Here is a 19,682-nt window from a genome sequence, read left to right on the forward strand (position 1 = left end):
GACTGAGAGACGGCAGAGGGCCCCAGTATGCCCCAGGAGCACGTGTGCCTCGACGTTGCCCCACAAGAACCACGCAGTGAGGACGTGGAGTCTGCCCCGTCCAGTGCGGCTGGCGCGGCTGCGTTGTAGGCTGGACAGGTCAGTGTCAATCATCCTGACATCCAACTGCCTTCTCTGGGCTCCTGGAGCATCTTTGGCGATAAGGCTGGGGTCATGGGAATGCAGACAGTAACCGTGCTGCGCAGGCCTCCTTTCTTAAACAGAGATGAGGAAGGGGAGAGGAGCCCCAAAGGGCCTGGTTTACACAGGGGGCTGCATGTGTGGGTCGAGCCCTGAGCAGACGCGGTGCACAGTGTGGCACCGTGCTCGGGCCACAGCCCCACACAGCCAGTGCCCCAAACACGGCTGTCTTCCACGCAGGGGCGGCATGGGACAGGACCATCCGTGGGACTGGGTACCACAAGGGAGTCTCTGCTAACGGTGGGAGGAAGAGTTCTAGAGAGAAAAAGCAGCACCAGGAGGTCAAACTGGAGACACAAACCCTGTGCAAGGGCCCAGGGGGTCAGGAGTGCAGGGTGGGCTCAGTGCCCGAACACGGGGTGGCCCGAAGACCCCACCCTCCGGGGCCTCTGCACCCACCTACTCTGATCTCCCTTACTGGGGCTTCCCTCACAAGGGGTTTCTGTGAGTCTCTCCAGCCGGCAGAGGCCGTAGGTCGTGATGGGAAGGAACCACCCAACACAGAGGCTCTCCCTTCAAGGACGCAGTGGGCACGGCCTTCGAGCTTGCTCAGAAGAATGTCGGAGTCAGAGAAGAGTGAGCAATGTCTTGGAGAAGCTGGGGACACTGAGATCTGTGGGGGAGGCATAACCTACTCAGAATCGCAGCTGGCCAAGGCCGATCTGGAAGCAACTGGAAAACCACACTGTGAATAACCATAGTTTGGCTTTGGCCACGACTCCCTCAGGGGCATTTTCCCCCCACATGGCCCGTTCGCGGGCTCCCAAACCGTCCACTTGGAAGCCCCCCATCACCAGCCTCTAATCAAATGCACTTGGCGTTCCCGACCACACCCCACCTTTATGGTCGGCCGCGGCCCCTCGGTCCAGGCCACACGCACTTGGGGGTGCGCCGCTCTGGCTGCAGGAAGCCGGTCTGCTGCGAGATGCCGGGAAATGGCTTGCGGAGCCCTGATATGTATTGCTTTCCAAATTTATCACGGCTCCCTCTTCCAACATAGGAAAATATGGTTTTGATTTCATCGTCGACACATCTCGCTGCCCCGGTCCGTGGGTCCTCGGGGACAGACCCCTCCCGGTGGGCTGGGCTCACAGAAGCAGCTGGGCCTTCCTGCAGGGTCCTGCGGCCCAGAGAAAGGCTCTGGCCTTGCCCCCTCCTTACTGGCCATCTGCAGCAGCCCACCCAGCCTCACTGGTCCTCTCCCAGCACGTCCCCGGGTGGGCTGGGGCCGTCCAGAGTGCTTTCCCTGGCACGCTGGGACCCCCTGGCAGCAGCCATGACTTGAGTTCTCGAGCACCTGGTACCTGCCAGCGTCGTCAGCACAGGACCCTCCCAGCACCTGCCAGGAGCCCGCAGAGGCTGGCCGGTGAGGGGAGCAGACGGTGGCGGTCTGTTCTGTGGGGAAGTGGGTTGGGCACTCGGCTGGCCCCAATTCCGGCTGGAGCCCAATGGCCCAAGACCCCCCACTCCAGCCATCACAGCCACAGCTTGCTTCTCTTCCTATTTCTCAATCTGTCTCCTGGTCTCTGTCTCTCTGCCCCTCCCTCTCTGCCTCTCCCCTTTTCTGTCTCTCTCTCTCTCTCTCTCTGTCTCTGTCTCCCTGTCTTTCTATCTCTGTTGCTGTCTCTTTGTTGTTGTCTCTCTGTCTCTGTCTCTCTTACTGTCTCTCTGTCTCCCTCCCCTCTCCTTCCCTCTGCCTCTCTGTCTCCGTGTCTCTCTTTACCTCTGTTACTGTCTCTTTGTCTCCGTCTTTCTGGCTCTGAGTCAGACTCTCTTTGTCTCTGCCTTTCTAACAGTGTCTGTCTTTTTGTTGTTGTCTCTCTGTCTCTGTCTCTCTTACTGTCTTTTGTTGTTGTCTCTCTGTCTCTGTCTCTCTTACTGTCTCTCTGTCTCCCTCCCCTCTCCTTCCCTCTGCCTCTCTGTCTCCGTGTCTCTCTTTACCTCTGTTACTGTCTCTTTGTCTCCGTCTTTCTTCTCTGTTGCTCTCTTTGTCTCTGCCTTTCTAACAGTGTCTGTCTTTCTGTCTGTATCTGTCTGTCTGTCTCCCTCCCCCTCTGCCCCACCCCATCACCTCCAGGCTCATTTCCCCCTGCCAGCAGTTGCTCTGTACCCAAGGCCGTGGGGGACCTGCCAGGGTGGGGCCTGCCCAGTGCTGACTTCGTCCTGCCCCACCTTTGGGCTCTGTCCTAACNAGTCTGGCTCTGAGTCAGACTCTCTTTGTCTCTGCCTTTCTAACAGTGTCTGTCTTTCTGTCTGTATCTGTCTGTCTGTCTCCCTCCCCCTCTGCCCCACCCCATCACCTCCAGGCTCATTTCCCCCTGCCAGCAGTTGCTCTGTGCCCAAGGCCGTGGGGGACCTGCCAGGGTGGGGCCTGCCCAGTGCTGACTTCGTCCTGCCCCACCTTTGGGCTCTGTCCTAACACCACGGTGGAGCCATCCCTGTTCCTTCCATAGCGTGTGCCCACTCCCTACCCCCTTCCCACATTCCTGCCTCCCCCTGCACTGTCTCAGATGTCCACTGTCTGTCCTGGAAGTTTGTGTTTGTCAGGAAGCTTGTGGAGAGTTCAGGAGCCTCATTTTACCCTGTATTTGCCTTCCTCGGGGTGGAAAGAGTTTTCCTGTGTCTGCGACGTGGCTGGGGCAAATCAGCTCTGGCCTCCTCTCTGCCCGCATAACAGAAGCCAGGTGCCAAGCTGCCTGCAGCCCCCTGGGTCTCACAGTGGCTGCTTCCACCTGCTTCCCATCCCAAACGCTCTGACTCGCTGGCTCTGAGGATGGGGGAGCCCTCTCTCCCTGCTGCCCACCCTCACTCCTGACTTTGCTTCCAGTCTGCTAGACCAATGACCTTGGGTGCCTGTCACATCCCCCATGCTCCTCTCTAGGTCAGATANGCAGATAGGACCATAGATAGGACCGGATTGAGAGACAGGGTCAAGGGGCCAAGGGCCCATGGAGGTCCTCCCCATCACTGGTGGGGGGCTGTGTTAACAGAGTTGCCCGGAGAGATCCAGGCAGGGAACATAAACAGTGCGGGGAACACTGCGGAGAGCGGTGGGGCCTGTGATAACTCTTTCAGCAGCCAGACAGGACAACCACTCTCCTTTTACACAGTGAGGCCAGATCCTCCGATTCTTCAAGAGAAACTGCACATCTGGATCTTTATAAGAAAATGTTGGGACATAATGAAACATTTCGAGAAACACTCTGTAGGCCAAATAAATTATATTGACAGAACATCTCCAGCCTGCATACCACCTCTATGACCTGTGTTTGGTGTCTCCTAACACCCGCCCCCTAACCTTCCGACCACACTGAGAGGAACAGCTGGGGGCTCCTCACAGGTCCTATACCCCTGCCTGGGTCGCGGGCCCTGGCCCCACCCTCAGAGCCATAGGGGTACTCGGAAGATCACCTTGCATTGGCCCACTGCTGTCAGCTCCTGGCTGCTCACTTTCCCCTGGCCTGCAGGCCCCGGGGCCACCTTCCCTGCCTCTGACACTGCACGGCCCATCACAAACAGAGCTGAGGCAGTAAAGCGGTCCAAGCCACAGGGAGCCCCAAGAGGGCCAGGCTGTGGTTGACATGCTTGCTTGGGTTTCTTTCCTTAGATTTAAACAGAGCTACTTTCTGTCCCCACTCAGGCAAGCAGGTCAGGCCCACAGCCTCCAAGGAGGTTCCTGCCTGCACACAGCCAGCCCAGCAGGGTGCTGTCCCTCAGGCAGCAAGAGGCAAGCACGCATGGGCCAGTCACCAGCTTCACTGGACTAGAGCTGTGAGGTCTGGGCAAGTGACCACTCAGCTGACTTGCTGCTTCGCCCCTAAAATAGGAACATGAATTACTTCATGCTAGATAAAAGGGACAAAATTAGGTTACTTCCTTAAATTTCCTCACAACTGTCCTGTGGGGCTGGGGGGAGGGGGGAGGTGATGATGCCTCTCCCCACCTCCATTCTACTTTACAAATGGAATTCAGAGCTCCAGTACAGTGGGGCTGTCCCTGGAAAAGCCCAGATTTGAGAGTTTGGTTTTTCTTAACACCGAGTCTAGAAGCACCAGGGCAGGACTTAGGGCCTCCCCAGCTGGCTGCAAAGACCAGCTTTGAGCTTCTTCAACTCCTTCGCCCTGGAGTTAACCCCCTCCCTCAGAGTCTGCTATTGGCCCTGGAGTCCAGCATGTGCGGGGACAGTTGGCTGAGCACCCCACGGGGGCTGGCCTGCCTCAGCTCTGGAGGAACTGAAGGCTCCTACCACCTGCCCCCACAGGCCTGGGTCCCACCTCCTGCCTGTGTAACACTGGTCCAGAAAGTGGGTGTGTGACACTGAGCTTGGCCCAACCGACTCCTACACATCCTTCAGAGCCTAGTTCAGACATACCTTCTACTGGACGCTGTGCCTGGCAACCCCCAGCCCCTCAGGCTGGGCTGAACCCCTCCTCTGGGCCTCTCCAGCACCCATCTTTGTCTTGATAGAGCAGCCTTCATGCAGTATGAGTTCACAAGACAGTGAGTGATGTAACTGAACAAGGCGACCCCCTTTGGGGAAACTGTTTGGCCTGAGGGTCCTGGTAGCTGTTCCAGTGGCACCCATTCCCGGCCTCAGCTGATGTTCCCCACTCCCAGCAAACCACACCCTACTGGGGACCCTGGGGCCACAGAGCTTGCGAGGACAGAGGACTCAGTGTGTGCCCGCTATCCCTGTCGGGGCTCTGGGAGAAGCCTCTGGTTGAAGCCCCCTGGCCTCTATGTTACACTTGGCTCGTTCTGTGTGGACTGGGACACTTTCCCTTTCTTTGGCTTCGTTTTCACACCAGGCGCCAGATGCCTTCCCATCAGGGACCGTGTGTACCTTCCTCAGGGCAGAGCCCGGCTGAGGGGTCCAGGAGCTCCAGGCTGCCTCCGGGGTGACACCGTGCGGTATTATTAGCACAGGAGGCGATGAGGTGAAGACAGGTCGTCAGCTAGGAGCGGGGCTCGATGGCTATCTCAGTGATGCCAGAGATGGGCACACACTCAAAAATGTATATATATGGGTTCCAGCTGTTGGAAGGGGCTGAGGGCAGAGGGGCGCAAGTCACTTGGTAGCACAGCTCCCCCTGCTGGCCATGCTCCCCATGCAGCGTCCCCAACCTGCTTCCCCTGCGCCAGAATGGGGGGGGGGTGCGGGGGGGGTGCACGCGGAGGTGCAGGGTGCGCGCTCACACACACACACACACACACACACACACACACACACACACACACACACACACACACTGACCCCTCTCTTGAGGATTCCCCTGCCCGCTGGCACCACTCACAGGCCAGTCACAGTGAACAAATTCAAAAGCACTTCCTGTATGCAGACGCTGCTTCAGACTCACCTCGTCCAGGGTGACCCCGGGCCATCACTCCCCGTCTTCAACTTGCCACAGAGTGCTTCTGTCCTTCCAATGTCCTCCATCCCAGGGAACTGGCTCTAGCACCTTATCCCCTTTCTGGGCCCTGGCCCAGATCCTCAGGCCCCCACCAGAACAAGTTCCCCGGGGCCCAACTAGGCACCCGACCTGGCACACTCCGCAGCCACCTGTCCTGCACACGGCCCCACGCTCCACACGCTTGCACTGCCTGCTCCGAGACCTCCAGGACCTCCGCTCCCTGAGAAAGCCCGGACTCCTCACTGTGGAGGTTAAAGCCTTGGGTGGTATGACCGACCTGAGGACAGCCTTCCCCGCCTCTGCTCCCTGTACATCCACCCTTCAAGCAACCCACAGCACAACAGGACCATTTCCTGAAAGGCCTCTCACCTCCAGCCTCACAGACCCCTCCACAGCCCCCCTCCCCTGCACAGGTGTACCCCACATTATGCACCCCATACAGATCCCTTCCTACTCATGCCCCTGGACAGACTCACACCCCACTTCCCTTCCCCACTGCTGGGCCACAGGTACCTCCCAGCCACTGAGCTCTCGATAGGAGACCCGAACGTCTGGAAGGACCCATTCCCCTGATATACTCTCATGCCCACCCTCACCCCGAGCTTGGGGGTCCGCAGAGAAAGATCACAGGCCCTGGTGCCCAGTTTCCCAGGAGGAGCCTCTGAAAGAAATTGCACTCACAGAAAGCTCTGGTTCTCCAGGAGGGCAGCAGCCGGCCGCCAGGCCTGCATGTCCTGGGGTGCGACAGGGCAGCCAACAGGCCCGTTGTTCATGCCTGAGCTGCTGAAGCCAGGCAGGCCCTACCCCAGAGCCCCTTCTCTATTTGAGGAAGCAGCAGGAACACAAGGCCATGTACCCAGGGGCCCAGGGGCCCATTTGAGCATCTCTCCTCAAGCAGAAATTTCCCACATGGCCTTCCAGCCGGGGCACTGCACCCAAGCTCTCCTGCCTCCACAGCAACAACCCCCCGCCCCCCGCCCCAGCCTTGCTTAGCACCGTGTCTGGGCCTGGAGCACAAGGGAGGCCCATGGGGGGTGGGGGCATCCAGCGCACAGGCCAGGACCCTGGCTGACAGTGGCCCTTTGTAAGGAGTCCCGTGGCCCCCAGACTATCTCCTTCCACTGTCCAGCAGTGCCTTGGCCTGCAAGGGGCTTGGGGACACACAGAGCCCCATCCGCATCACTAGGTCCCTTCCAAGCCACTGTGTGACCCCAGGCAAGTGACGGGAACTTTTCCTGCCTTGTTTCCTCATGCCTTCATGCTGAAACAAGCTTGGAGGGCCCACTTGTAGATTAGGAGAGAACATTCTTTAGCACCTGGTACCAACTAGTCCCTTCTAACACATTGTCCAGCACTGCCATCCACCTAGTGTGTTTGCCCCAAGTTTGAGCTTCCTCAGGGCTCAGAGACCTCCCCTAGACATGGTGGGCTCATCTCTCCCTTTCGCACTGAGGAGCCCCATTCTGGCTGCCGGGGGGCAACAGGGTATATTCTCTGCCCAGCCCAATGCCCAGCTCCCCATGGCCTGCAGGCTCAGGTGCTGACACTCCGCTTCTCCTGAACGATATTCTGACTTGTGCTGACTCCCTCCGCAGCTGCTGGCCCAGGTGATCCTCAGAGTCCCGCCTCTCAGCTCCACTCCCCCAACCCCACCAGGCCACCTAGGACTTCCAGCCCTCTCTGTTCCTCTGACAGGTTGTGTGAGCCCCAGGGCCTTACTTCCTCATACCCAGCCCCTCGGTAGGGCCAAGGGGCCTCAGCAGGGCCTTTACGGTGGAGGGTGGAAGGGGTGGGTGGTGTGAACACACAGGTGTCCTCCGTGATGCTCTTTGAGAGAGGACACAGAGACCCTACTAGCAACCTGGGCTTCTTTTCCCCCAGAACTATTCAGAGAGACTCCCCTGTCCTTCCATCTGTGGTCTCCTTTTGTTCCCTACTCATGCTAGAACCTGGCCACCCTCCTTCATGCTCCCTGAGCCCAGGGTCACACGGAGGCCCTGCCACTTGCATGACTCAGCAGGAGTCATCTGCTGAGGTCCCCTCTGAAGGGGTCCCTCCCATTAGGCCTGGACACATGGGTGGGTGGGCACACGTATGCACGGAGTCAGGTGGGCTCTCAGGACCTCGGAGCCTGCCCCACCTGCCTGCACTGCCATTGAAGGTAAGGTCAGTGGCTAGGCTTCTCCCTGCTTTGGGGCCACCCTGCTAAGACCCTGTCCCCATTTCTTCTGACTTCTTGATCCCTCCTCCTTCAGGACTGTTCTTAGATATCATGGAATCTTAGCTTTGGGATGACCTAGCCTTTTGCCCCCTCATCATCGTAAATAGAGCGTTATCCAGTGGACAGCCAGGGAGTCCAGGGCAGATGTGGCAGAAAGGCCCTAGGAGGAAAGCAGTGGGAATAAGAGAAAAACAATAAGCATGAGACAAAGGATTGAGAAGGTTCTAGAAGGAGTCCTGTGCCATGCTGTGGCCATGTCTACTGGCGGCTGTCTCCCAGGACGTGGAACAAAAATGCACAGGTCAACACAACCAGAGTGACCAGGCAGGGCCGGGAAAGACCACAGAAGGGGACACTGCAATGGGGTTCCTGCTTCCTCCAAGATTCTGTGTGTTTTGTGACTTTCTGGGGCTAACAAGGGGCCAAGCCCAGGAGCCTATGCCTGGTGAAGGGCAAGGGTCACCCACCTCTCCGGGAAGATGTACCGGGCCAGTGGTCAGGCATTTTGAATGGGGTGTGAGAGCCCCTGTACCACCCACAGCGACAGGGCTCTACCTTCCACAGCGGTCTATGATATCTCTCCTCCTCCCCATAGGCCAGACCTCCCCAGGCCCCCGTGCTCCCACGAGTGCCCTGTGCGGATATACTCCAAGAGACCAGAGTCCTGTCTGAACTATGGTGCCAAGAACCTCCCCGCCCACCGCCACTGCCCAGTCCCCGTGTGGAAGAGGGCCAGTTTTCCACAGAATGTCACTCCATGCTCAGTGTCGTGAAGGAGAGCTGGAAGCCACCGCGAGGCACCAGAACGGCCCGTGACGCTGACCTCAGCCTCCCTCCTCGATCTGGATCAGCGNTCAGCTGAGGGGGAGTTCCCCACAGCCTCAACAGGTCTACCTAGCGCTGCTCGTTGGATGCTCCCTCCTCGATCTGGATCAGCGGCTTTAGTCTGGACCTCGGACTCGGGGCACCAAGGCCCTACAGCCCTCTGCTGCCTGAACAGAGTGGAGGGAGGCTCATCACAGACACATTCTCATCAGAAAGGATGCCCGGGGGCAGCTACTATTGTGAGCAATGGCCAAGCTCGCCTAGGATCATGGGCAGGACATACTTGGACTAGGAGTTCTGTGCCATCTGGCAGGACCCCCCCCCAGGTCCACACTCATCACTGCCCCAAACCTCTGCCTGCTGTCTTCCCTCTCTCTCTGGACCTATTCTCCACCAGGCAGACAGGGGGCTCAGGACCTCACTCTCATGGCCCCAATGATGGGGCCCCATGGCCAGATTGTGGCGAGTTCTGCCAGGGGCCCATGCACAGGAGAGAGCCTCCTGGAAGCACCATCACCCCCGCCCCCACCCCCCAAGCTCACCTCCTCCCACACAAAGCGCAGGAAACCCCAGCCCCGGACATGGAGCCCAGCATATCAACACCAGTTGTCTCAGGAATATGAAAAAGATTTAACATGATAGCTCAGTTTTCTTCAAACAGGGTGGAGTGACCCTTGCGGGGCCCTTCCCCGATGCCAGGCATCTGAGTCAAACAGTGAACATGCCTCCCGTTGTCTGGATGATCCTTCCAATCCAGCTGTTGGGCACCAGGGAGCTCACCCTTCCACATGCGGACTTGGGATTCTGAAGTGGCAAGTGTCCCGGGGGCCCCTGGAGTGATGGCGGTCACTTCGCGGGTGAGTGTGCCCACCTGGATCTGTTTCCATGACGCAGGCTTAACCAGGCAGGATCGGGGTTTTGCTCCTCCAGGGCCGCACGTTGCTGTACAGAGTGCCCCTGTGAATGCCCTGCCCCCCGGTGCTCAGGAAATGCTGGAGAGCGTCCAGGGACTTGAGGTCAGAGGGGGGAGTAGAGTCTCCCTGGCAAGCTGGATGCCCACATGCTCCATGCCCACATGTGTGCCTGCGTCTCTGGGCCGAGGGAACCGTGTCGGGACAATGGGAAATCTTCTCCCTGGTCCTCTGCCAAGTGGGCCCAATGCCAGAGCTGCGATCCAGGGCACTCCTGCCAAGTTTCCAGGCCCTTGTCCTGCTTCACTCCTACCCAGGGGGAAACCCCTGCACTTTCTCACTTCTTTTGAGACAGATCAAATTGAAGAGAGTTGGCTCACATCGAAGAGAGGCCTATTTTCTTTACTCACATTTTTTGGAAGGGGGAACAAATTGTTTTCCTTCTTTTCCATGGGATGTTGGTGATGGGCTCCAGGCGGGGGTGGGGGGTGGGGTCTGCTCGAAGGCACCTGTTGCTAATTCCCAGGGCTGAGCGGAGGTGGTGGAAACTGCCGACTGCCACAGGCTCTGGGATGGCACAGAGGAAAGGTCACGAGGGTTCTCTGAAGTCCAGCGACAGCATCTTGCGGGAGGTAACTGGGCCTTAGAGGTGCCTTGCTGTGCATGTGGCAATGGAGGGGGGGCGGGAAGGGCATATTTCAGCTGAGCCAGGAGGGCCCCTCTCCCGCTGGGCCCTAGGTCCTGCGCTCCTGGGAAGTCACATGGCGGCAGACTGAGCCTCTGAGAGCACCCTGAAGCAAGGGCAAAGGGGCAAAGTTGAGCTCTTGTCCCAAGGTGAGCCTGCCTCCGTGGCCTGAGGCATCCGTGCCCCGGCAGACGGACCGTGGTTCACTGGCCCAGCAAGCGTTCTCTGCATGCCTCTGAAGGGACAGTGCATGTTTCGGGGACAATCATACAAGCCTCGCTGAGGCTCTCCAATGCACAAAGTAAGGATCGCCACCTGGACCTGCTCACAGGCGCCTCTGTGTCTGGAGAGCATTTTCAAGGCATTGGGCTTGTAGTCAGTGACAGAGCCCCTGACCCCGACGGGACAGGGAGCGTCCCAAGAGGAGGTGGCCCCCTAGCTGGGCCTCACCAGGTGGCCTGCAAGGATGGGGACCATCCTTCCCACACAGAGGTCTTCATGAAAGGGACAGAAAATGATTGTGGGATGCAGGACAGGTGTGTGAGCTTCCTTTTTTTAACCGAAAAAGAAGAAACTGATAGAGCTTAGCCTTACAGACCAGGTCCCATCAGGCAGAGGCTGGAGGAATGTATGTGTACTATCCACATTTCTAGAACACCCTCGTCCCTCTCCTCCTTCAAATCTGAGGCCCTGCCTGACTACCCGTTAACACACACGCACGCACGCACGCACACACGCACACACACGCGCGCACACACGCGCGCGCACATGCGCGCAGGCACACGCGCGCACACTCCCCACGCCCCTCCACTGCTCTGTGGTTTCTTCCCCGCACTTCTCACCATGGACANCGTCCCTCTCCTCCTTCAAATCTGAGGCCCTGCCTGACTACCCGTTAACACACACGCACGCACGCACACACGCACACACACGTGCGCACACACGCGCGCGTGCATGCGCACATGCGCGCACGCACACGCGCGCACACTCCCCACGCCCCTCCACTGCTCTGTGGTTTCTTCCCCGCACTTCTCACCATGGACAGCATGAATTTGACTCCTTTGTGTGGCTCATTTTGGGTCCTCCCTCCCCTACAACGTACCTGTTGCCAGGGACTTCTGTGGCCCACACTCTGCTCTGAGTACTTTCCACAGTTAATCCAGTTGAATCACATCCTGTGAGGCGGGTACTAAGATCCCCTTCCACAGATGGGAAAAACATACGCCCAGAGACACGAAGCGGGTCACCCTAAGCGACCAACTGCTCAACAGCAGAACGAAGATTCAGGCCTTGGTCTGAGCAGTTAAGCCCCAGGGCATAGTGTCTCTAAAATGTCACTTATGCCAGGGCTGGGATTTGTGTCTATTGTCTACAGCACTATATTCCCAGAGCCTAAAACAGCATAAGGGCTTCGTAAATACTTGTCAAGTTAATAAATTTGCAGCACCTCCCTGGCCTGTCTCCTCAGTGAGGCCCCCAACCTCTAGGTTGTGCTGGGCCCCTCAGAAGGACCTATAACCTCCAGCTGCCACGCACCGCAGTGAAAGCCCATCAACCCCAGGAAACGCTGAACACACTCTGACATGCATCTTTGCAGGCTTCCCACTGGCTCATCAGAAGCCTCTGGGGCCTGTAAAAACAATACACTCCCCCCAAGTGAGGGTCAGGTGATGCCCCCCCATACATCCCAGGGTCCACATTGGGAGCAAGGCGTCCGGGCCAAGCAGTGCTGTAGTGCATAGGGCTGGAGCCGCCTCCCTGCCCCTTGTACGCTTCCAGCCCACAGCTCTCTCTAGGCCCCAGCACGGCCTAGAGGTCAGGGGCTTCACGGAGGAGACAGAAGCTTGTCACTAGAAACTTTGGGGCAATGAAAGGAATAAAAAATGGCTAGAACTAGAGTTGAATCCCACCTTCCCACTTAAGAGCTGTGTGATCTTGGGTGAGTGTCCCCAAGCCAGGGCCTCAGCCCACATCGGTGGGACTTCACACCACATTCTGAATAACCACATGCAGGCCCTCCGCCTTTGAGGACACTGGTTCCCCCCTCCCTTTCCTCCACAGCTCTGTGCTGAACACCAAGTGTGCATCAGGCCAGGACACGGTCCTAGGACTTGGTGACAGAGCGGTTAACAGGGTCCCTGTTCTCATGGCACTTACCATTGAGAGTGAGAAGAAAGACAGTATATACTCACATACACACACACACAAAGGGCAATGAAAAAATAAAAACAGGCTAAGCGAATAGTGAGTTAAGTCCTAGGTCTTTTCCACCTTTCCCCTTCAAGAGAAAAGCTCTGTTTTTCTGCTCTGCACACAGTTCTTTCCCATGGAACCCCAGGCACGGGGCCAAGCTTCCCATCAGCCCAGGCAAATATGTTCTGAGAGCTCAGGTGGGAACCACACAGAAGTGCAGCTCATATCTCACCGGCCTTGCAGATGTCGCTGAGGGAGCTCCCTGGGCCTGGGGAGAGTAGGTGCAGGCCCCATACAGAGTCCAGGTGGGCCAAGCGGGCTCGGGTCTGAGCAGCACCTACCCTCCGAATGGGCAGAGCAGCAGGAAGGAAGGTGGGTGGAAAGGAGGGGCAGGCCACATTTCCATCCATGCCAGGTGTGAGTGAGGGCGGGTGCCAGGCTGGCTACGGAGTGGGACTGGGGGAACGGACCCAGCCCCAAGGAAGGCTGTGAGGCAGTTTCACGTGGCCCCGGGGAAGACTCACACTGCAACCCAAGGGACAACACGACCTTCCAGTGCCAGAGTGAGGGCCTGGCCGAGGAGCCTGGACCTGTAGGTGACTGAGGCCAGGACCCACCTGCTGCTCAGGATGGGGCTTGACCCACAGCACTGGCCCAGTCGAGACTGGCTCAGCACAGTGGACAGCGGAGCAGACAAGAACAATGACTCCCCAAGGTTGGGCCCAGCCAGCCTGGTGCATCGGCCGAGGTGAGCACAGTGCTCAGGACACAAAGCAGCTGTGCCGTCGGAGTGGTCCCTAAGTGCATTTTGGGAACCAGACAATTTTAGGTTCAGATCCCGCTTCTGCCCCTGGCAGTTCCAGAAACTTCGGCATGTGTTTTACAGGCCCAAGACAAGGCTTCCTAATCTGTCACATGGGGACAGTGACACGTGCCTTGCAGGGATGTCTTGAGAGCTGATGAAATGGTGAACTTGAAGCTTCCAGCCATTGAAGTGGTGGTACTACTCACAGGCCACGGCGCACGGCTGCACCGTCCTGCTCCCGCGTCCATCTGGCAGGCACATTCTCATCCTGCCCGCCTACCCTGGACTGTTTATGTTAATGTCACAGCTCTAAAATATTATCACTGGAGGCCATGAGATTTCAAAAAGTGCTTCCTTTCCAGAGCCACGGCGCTCTGTGTATAATTAGTGCAAATTTCCATGAGCATCTCGAAGAGGCGGGAGCAGCTGCCCGGCGGGCTAGGTTTGTTAATGTAAGGCATTCCTGGGGTTTCTGTGCAGCCTGGTCTGTGTGCCTCCATCCCTCACTTCCCTGGCCCCTGCCCTCAGCAGCCTCCAGGCCCTCATTAAGGGATTAGCAACGTCGACCAGGCACTGCCTTGGCCTTGTACTCCAGAGCGGCTGGGCGCTCTGCCCCATCCTCCGTGCCCCTTATCAGGGCTCCCCGAGCCCTGTTTGTGCTGGGGAAATCAGAGCGGGTTTTGGCGGAAATCATGGACCACTGGTGTCATGCGCTAATTGAAGACTCTGGGGCCAAGCATCAGGGAGGGGAGCCTCCATTCTCGGTCCTCTGCTAATGGGATGTCAAAAAGCACAGCTGGGGCCGCAGGCTGAGGACGCCCACATTTCCAAGACCCGTGAGAGCACGAGAAAAGGATGACACAGTCTGCAGAGCCTCAGGGAAGATGACAGGTCTTGCTTAACCAAGTGCTGAAGGGGGCTGCTCCTCTCTGGGCTCGGTGCCTGGGTCACGAAGGGTGTGGCCGCCAGAGTCCGGCCTCATGCTGGGAACACCCGAAGTCACCCTCCGTCCTCAGTGGCCCTCTGTTTTCAGGCAGGAGTGGGGAGGGGCCCCGGGGAAATAGTCTCATGTGGTTTGAGACATATTCATGACTCACTAGAACACTTAGGACAGTTCCCAGGGCCTACATCTCTGTCATTCAAAAAACAGATTAAAATTCAAGGATGATTCTGAATCATGAAAAATGGCAAAACATACAAGGAAAAACGATGTAACCCTGAACAGCTTCTACTGTTGTTCTCTGTTCCCCAGGCTCTGGACCCTCTAGACTGTGAGCCCCTTGAAGGCATCAGCCCCATCGATGTGATCCTGCTCGACTCCTGTCCCCAACAAGGCAGGTGCAAGGGAGGGGCCTGGGACCATCTGAGTGACCGAGCTCACACCCTTGCACATGGAATAGGATAAACCCGGAGGTAGCAGTCATGGCCCCCTTGGCCTCCCACACCACTCAAGTTCACATGAGCCCAGGGACCTTGCCCCAGCCTCACCCTAGCTCCTGGCCCTTTCCCCCAGCTCTTAGTCTTCTCTCCCATCCTTGCCCAACCCCCAGCCTCAGACAGATGGGTGGGGCCTCCTACTGCTGACTTCAAAGCAAAGCCTGTCAATGTGAGGCCACTAAGGTCAAGATCTGGTCGTGTCCACCTAGACGAAAGAGCTTGATGTGAGTTCCTGAGCAGCTAGAGTTCGTGTGTTCAGGGACTGTCTCCAGAGCTTCTGTGGACCTGGAAAGAAGTTGCGTATGTACAACTTTACCTGAGCCAGCATGGCCACTGCCAAGACCAGGCCACGCTGCAAGGGTTCAGCTCAGAGCCCCTGCCTCACCCACTGTCCTCTGGCCAGGACCCCCAGCAGAGGCATCTGCCAACCAGTTTGGAGGGATGGTCAGTAATGGCCCAAGACTGTAGGGTCCCACTCAATGTACCCATGTGGCCAGCCACCATCTACTGGCCTAGACACTCTCCAGAACTCTGCTGGACCCCTGCAGGAGATGGGGTGTTCAAGGCTGGCCTGCCCATGGGTGGTGTGGCTTGCCAGAGAAGATGCTTTACGGAACAATCCAATAATTGTCCGAGGAGACGTTCTGAGCCCAGCTCTCTCCTTCGGACTGTTGTCAATGAACATGTTTGTTGAAATTGTTCTTCGATTTCTTTGTCATTCAGGCCAGCTTCCTCTGACAGAAGGAACCTCACGTTTTTTGAGTACCTACTATTTTCTAGGACAGATTCTGCCAACTCAAACCCACAGGCAAAATGCAACGTTCTGTGTGTCAATAAAGTTTTATTGGAACACAACTGTGTCCATTCACTTATGTATTGCCTGTGGCTGCTTTCAGGCTCCAGCAGCAGAGCTGAGTAGTTGCAAAGAGACCATATGACCCACAAAGCCTAAAATATTTATTCTCTGGCCCTTCACAGGAAAAGTTTGCCAACCTTTGTACCAGGAGGTCTGCAAAAATTATTTTGTTGCATTCTCATCATGTCCCTGGGCGATGGACCCTGATTGCCATTTGAAGAGAAGCCACCGAGGCTTGGCAAAGTCATACAGAACCCACAACTGGTAAGGACGGGAGGCGGACCTCCAACCCACGTCATCTCTCTGACTCTGAAGACCGTACTCTTGGCACTTGTCATTGCCTTCAAATCCTCGGTCAAGCAAGACAAACTGTAGCTTTGATCCTGCTTCTAGGGCAGCTAGGACCGTGGCTCCCACAGCAGCAGGATGTCTAGTAACAGACTCCAACTCTTCTCCACAGAAATCCTGATTAAAAGCAAAAGACAAATGCCTTTCTCCCTATTATCTCCCAAGATCCCCAAATTAATCACCCAGACAACTAACTCCCTCCTCTTCCCCTCGGGTTTGTGACATACAAGTCAATCATTTAATCAGCCTCTTCCTCCCCTCTCTGATTCAGGCATTAGGCATTCGGGGGCCGAGCCAGGTGGGTAAGGCTAGACTGCCGGCCCCAGGTCCTCCTCTCTAGGACTATCAGACTTCTCTTCACTTGGTAGTGAGACTCAGCATGAGGAAGTTGATTATGGCTGTAGAGAAGCTGCCAGAAGCAAGGCCTGTAATTACTCAGCTAAGGGCCTTCTTGGGCATCAAGAACTTAACAGATCTTGTTTTTCACCCCTAGGATTCCCCAGAAAGCAGATGAATTGGTACTGGGCTGCTCCTTGCTCTCTTTGTTCACACCCAAGCCTGCGAATGTCCTTCCATGCTTGGAGAACTGACCTTGGTGTGTCTGGAGGACACAGGGCACAGCAGCCACCAGTTAGGAAACTAAGCAGGGTAGGTGAGGGGCCCCCATCTTTCTGCCCCCTGAACCTACTCAGCCACATCTCCTAAACTCTACCATCTAGCAGTAAGCTCCACCAGGGTTCAAGGGCAGAGGCGGCAGCCCAGGGCAGTGGTGCTGGTGTGGCAGTGGCAGTGGCCTGGGCCCCCATCCTTCAGGCTGACCTTGGTTGTCGCACCCACCTTGATTCCTGCCCGTTCCCCAGGCCTGTGCACCCAGCTTCCTTGTCAACTGCCTGGTCTCTTCCAATAAATTCAATTTCTACTGAGGTTGACTCAGGTCTGTGCAGAAACAGAGCTTGGACAGATTAGAGGGCTCATCCAAAGTGACACAAATAGTAGAAGGCAGATCTGGGACTCGCCCTCAGCCCCGCCGGACCTAACAGACATGTGTCTTTGCCACCAGTCCCCGCTGCCACTCAGGGAGTGACAACACTTGTTCCAGAACCTCAGGAATTTGCCACCACCCAGGTGCAGCTTCAAATTGCCCTGACCCCCCACCTTTAGTTAGCCTCCCGCCCCCGCCAGCGAGGGCCCCCACTGGTGACTGCTCAGCCCCCCAGAGAGCCTCTTGAATGGACTCCTGCTTCTTGGGAAGCACATTCAAATTCCTGGACTATCAAGTGGTTTCTGGAAATGGAAGTGGAGTTTTTAATCCAGGGGAATAGTGAGGAAGGGAGGGGTGGGCTTGGAAGGTGCCAGTCAAAGTGAAGATGGGCCGCCTTAACCACAGGCTCCAGGCAGGAGCAGATGGGGTGGGGAGGTGGGGGTGGAGGTCCTGAGGCCAAGTCAAGGAACAGAGAGCCACCTGTGGTGACTTCCTGTGACCCAGAGCAGGATGAGCAGAGGTGTGGCCCCTGGGACAGAGTCATGAGTAGGGGGCTGAGAGAGGCCTGAGCAGAGGGGTGGCTACTGCCCTTCCCCGGCATCCTAGCAGGGCTGCAGCACACCTGCTAGTCTGACAGGAGTCTTGGGGGTCTCAGATTTTCTTTTAAATACCTGGAGCTTACGTTTCTGAGCCTAAGGATATGTGCACAGGACCGGTATGGACCTTACCTCTGTCTTCTTGCTCCTGGGTCGCCCCCTCCAGGCATGGACTATTGGAGAAAAGTTGGGCTCAATTCGGGGACCCGGGACCCTCATTTTGCTGTTCAAGGCCAGCTATCTCTGTTCACTCAGGGGTGATCCCTCAAAAGGTGAGCATGACAGCCCCCCACCCTGCTAAGCACTTCACATACTGAAGTGACATCAGCTATCATGAGTGTCAGAGAGCCATGTCTGTTGGACTTCTGACTCTCATTTTTAAATCACAAAGGTAAAGATACATAAGCTTTAAAAAAATAATTTTACTTGGGGGCGCCTGGGTGGCTCAGTCGTTAAGCGTCTGCCTTCAGCTCAGGGCATGATCCTGGCGTTCTGGGATCGAGCCCTGCATCAGGCTCCTCCGCTGGGAGCCTGCTTCTTCCTCTGCCACTCCCCCTGCCTGTGTTCCCTCTCTTGCTGGCTCTCTCTCTCTCTGTCAAATAAATAAAATCTTTAAAAATAAATAAATAAAAATAACTTTACTTGGTTTTGAAGAAAACCTTAAGAAATTAAGTCACACTTTCCTCGGGCCCCCAAGTGTCTTCAAATTCCTGTTGAAAACTTGGACAGGAGACTTGTAACATCCTTGTCGACTGTCCTTATTAACTCAACATTTTCTTTAAATTGCACTTAGCACCTGCCTCCAATTACCGGGCTGTGGCAGAGAGCAGAGCTCTGGTTGAGCGCTCGGCCCCGCTGTAGCTTTGTGCTACCCTGGGCGCTGGCCCAGCCCGCGCAGGTCGTCATCTGTCTTCATCAAGCTGCGTCTTCCAGGGGCCTGACGGCAGCTGTTCAGGAAGCAGTAAGGATGGTTAGCGCTGCAGCCCGAGACGCCAGCGACAGCCTCCAAGGTGCTCGGGGAGCGATTTGTATTCATTACTGCTCTCCGCAGTCACTGTCCCTGGGTTCGCATAGACGGCCTGGCCAGGCTGGGTCAGCGAGAAGGCAGGGGGTTAATGACGGTGATGATGCAGAGGACAGTGACAATGACATTAGGTGGCGGCTGCTGCTGCCGATGCTGATGAGCCCTGCCACTTCCAGAGCACCTGTCCCTGCCGGGCCTGTGCCTGCCACGTGACCCGATCCTGCCTGGCTCATGCCCTCAGCTCTGTGAGACTCGTATCCCCAGCTTCCTCTTGCATGCCACAGCCGGGACAATGGAGATGGCCAAATGATCCCTTGCCCAGAGAAACTCAACCATGTCCTGCCTTAAAGTGTGAGAAGATGACCCTGTCCCTCCCCTTTCCCTTCCCGGAGACACTCCCCTGCCCAGTGGGGCACAGGCAGGGCAGGTCTGTGCTCGGTGACGCTGGTCATGAGCCGTCACCTCAAGCAAGTCCTTCACTGATTCAAAAAGGGTAGACTCCTGACTGTATTAGACACAGCTGTGCGTGCGTGTGTGCAGCTGATCTTTAGACGTGGAACGTGGTAGGACCGTGGAATAGGCAGAAAACATCACAATTGATGGGGTCAGGGAGAGCCAGGCTGGAGCAGCAGCTCTGGGATCTGGGATGAGACACTCACGGACTACAGCCCGCCTCAGAGCCCTAGCCCGGGCCCGGAGCCCCGGGGCTCGCCTTTACCACTGAGGGAGCGAAGGTCTCTAACCCAGCAAGCCGGTTTATTCCCATGAGAGAACGATTCCCCGTTCAGCTCCAGAGTCCTAGCGGCCTACCTCATCACTCTCTCTCTCGGCCATCCTCTCCTCCCCCACCCTCTTCCCACGGACCTGGGTGTACCCCACGACACACCACCCAGGCCACTGCTGTAGGAACCGTTGTGCTGAAAGGCAGATGGCGTCGCTTTCTGCCCGAAGTCACTGCAGGGCTCTTGGCTCCTACCAAGTAAAGCAAAGCCGCCTCAGAACACCACACCCCCTGGCTTGGCCCTTGCTTAGCCCCGGTCTGATGGGCTCCCCTTTGCTACTCTAGTCATGAGGAACCCCTGGAAACCCCTCAGCCTGCCGGGGGGAACTACCACCTCTGTGATTTCACCGCATCCACTCCCCAGGCT

Source organism: Ailuropoda melanoleuca, chromosome 6, assembly GCF_002007445.2.
Source record: "Ailuropoda melanoleuca isolate Jingjing chromosome 6, ASM200744v2, whole genome shotgun sequence".
Classification (NCBI taxonomy): Eukaryota; Metazoa; Chordata; class Mammalia; order Carnivora; family Ursidae; genus Ailuropoda; species Ailuropoda melanoleuca.